The following is a 2,966-nucleotide window of genomic DNA, read 5'->3' on the forward strand; positions in this document are numbered from 1 at the left end:
ACTCCGTTTGGTTATAATCTAAGCGGCTCTCCCTTCGCAAGAATGGTCAACCTTACAGTGCGATTGTCGTTAGTTAGAACATTATGTTAATGTGTTTGATTTAACGGTCGATTTGATTCGATTAAGTGCTGTTTATTAACCAAATGAGCGAGTAGCCGAAGGCGTCGGGTCGGACACAGAAGTAAATTGTAATGCTAGAGCAAAATTAACACCTTTATCACCAAACATAACGTGTTCTTGTCTTAAGATATTTGTATATTAATTCAATGCAATAAGCTTAAGGTAAAAAGTGCTATACTTTAAAAGTATACTTATAACGGGAAATCTAATTATTTTAACGCCTGTTACAACACATAATGTGTTGGGTGCGACTTACAAACCGAAAGGAATCGAACTGGACTCGAAAGGCCGAAACAGTAGGAAGGAATGCCGTGAATGAAACCAAAAAATGTAGTGACTACTGTAATTTTGGGATAAAGGCCGACTACCTTCGGCCTTTATTGAATTGTGGGTCTTCCAAATGCCGCTTCGATCAAGAGTCATCAGTTCCCTTGGGTTCCTTTATGTCGGAGAAATACTAAGGTCAGCACGAGAAGAAGGAAACAATATCTAAAGTGAACAGTCTCGTGGTAAAGTTACACTAAACACAAACTTACAATCTTTTGTGAATACTTCAATAGCAAAGACGTGAATAGGCGTGTTTATTTTAGTAAAGGTTAGGAGACCAATGGACGTAGTAAATCGTAGCTTCCGCTCTGAATTGCCTACTATTTGGCAATAGTGGCATTGAACCAGTTGCTTTCAATACGCTCTATTGTGCGGTAAATTGGAATAAAGTAGGAATTTATACGTGAATCTATGCCTCTGAGGTATTTCCTTTGCGCTACGATATGGGGTTCTTCAAGAAGCGGGTATTCACTATTAGGGTACAAAATTGCTCTGTTGTTGCTTATGTCCATGGGCAACGGTCATTGGTGTTTTAACTAAATATTCGGAATTTCATGCACAGGAAACGTATACACCTTACGGGGAAAATAAAATTAGATAAGAGCAATATTCGGAGAGCTACCTAAATAATTTTGCGGTCATTATCACGATGCCACCTACGCAACTGATAAAAAGTTGAGTATGAATCATAAACTGACCTCGAATGTAAATGGAAGTGGACAAATGAAAGTAGTTTTATTAATGTGAGCACAAGTATTAAACAGCTGTTTGTCTGAATAGGAAATGTGCCGAGAATTCGTTTTGTGTGATTGCGATTGCGACTGCACAATGCGCATTATTAAATTCCTCGCTACTCGTAAATGTCTCTCTGCTGTGCAAACGCATTCTATGGAACTTGCTAACTATGTAAACAAAAGTCACTAAGTACATTCATCATTCAGCGACAATTTCAATCACATAGTTAGCAAGTTCCATAGAATGACACTAATCATTTTTAATAAGCTTCAGAATTATTAAAGAAAACTGTTATGCTATAACAAAAAGTGAAAAAATGTATAGGGACGAGGTTAAAAGTAAAGTAGAAAAGTTATTCAATGTAAATCGATTATTCATTCTGTTTTTTATTAATAGGATAATATATAATCAAGAGATATCTTTGCGGATTCAAGACAATACAGAAACGATACTTTATAGACTGCCCAGAAAAATATCCACATCAAAATTCAGGCCAAGGTCAAGAAGACCCTTTCCAGTTTTGTATCTGTTTCAAGTCAGAAATAAGAATACACTTGGAGTATCCTTCAGACGTACCCTCATTACCGTTCACGTCCTTGCGAGCTTGAGAGACCCTACAAAGGGTCAGAGGTTTGACTTATGTACATTTTATTATTTTTACAAGCTTTTATATACACTGAGTTGACACTTCACATACTTACCTACAGTAAGTTGGGTGATAATGAAATATTATGGTACCATCGAGCTGATTTGATGATGGACACAGGAGGTGGTGGAACTCTGATAAAACAACGCAACCAATTAGTTGTCTGTACAGAGAAAAATACAGTCAGTGAATAAATGCCTTTATCAAAAATGATATTTTTGACAAAAAAACTTGTTTATTTTAATTCCAAAATGATGGTCGTAGATCTGGCTCGACGAGAAACGGTCAACATAACTTTTGTATTTCTAGATGTTAATAACAAGGTGGCCTACAAAAAAATCAAAAAGGTATTCCCGTACCGGGAATCGAACCCGAGCCTCCTGGGTGAAAGCCAGGTATCCTAGCCACTAGACCATACGGGAGATGATGAGAGTACCGAATTTTGTGTTTTGCTTCAGCTTATCAACTATGTATATCAGATCGGTATCGTGAAGATAACAACATTTTGTTCCACGAATAAATAGTAATTTAAGTATTTATACAGTCGGTGTATTAGTCAACTGACAACTCTATTAGTTACTTATTGCCTTTTTGCAAATATTTATTATTGTCCTAAAACCATAATTTTACCACTTCATTTTCATTATTTTCAATAATAATAGTTCTATATTTTTATCATACGTAAGTATATTGGCTTCGAACTTGGCACTGATAATCGAGTTTCTATCATTCGCAAGGTTACGCGAGGTAAAAGTCGTTCGTTGACCTAAAATGAGTAATGTTTAAGCAATTACAATCTTATTTCTATTAGCAATGAGATACAATTTCACATGAAAATAAAATATTTTTGTTCCCAAGTCAAACCTGGCCATAATATTCCTTTTGATTGAACGAGACGCTTATACAGGGAAAACCAGCGTATCGTGACCTGGAGATACATACCAATATTCGTATGCCGCCTGCAATAGGGCCACATCTCAAGATTTATGATTATTGGAGAAATTATCGAAGAAAGCACATCTCACATGAAAGGGCTAGTTTTGGAGTCTTTGGACTTGACTCAGTTTTTAGGGTTCCGTACCCAAAGGGTAAAAACCGGGCAAGTGCGAGTCGGACTCGCGCACGAAGGGTTCCGTAC

General features: G+C 36.7%; 1 non-coding gene across 1 annotated transcript; it reads right to left on the minus strand.

The window, feature by feature from the left end:
• Nucleotides 1–2,178: 2,178 nt before the first annotated feature.
• Trnae-uuc (transfer RNA glutamic acid (anticodon UUC)) lies at nt 2,179–2,250 on the minus strand. The gene has a single exon. It is a non-coding gene; the product is annotated as a tRNA-Glu (tRNA).
• Nucleotides 2,251–2,966: the final 716 nt, after the last annotated feature.

This window comes from Cydia splendana, chromosome 6 (assembly GCF_910591565.1).
Source record: "Cydia splendana chromosome 6, ilCydSple1.2, whole genome shotgun sequence".
Taxonomy (NCBI): Eukaryota; Metazoa; Arthropoda; class Insecta; order Lepidoptera; family Tortricidae; genus Cydia; species Cydia splendana.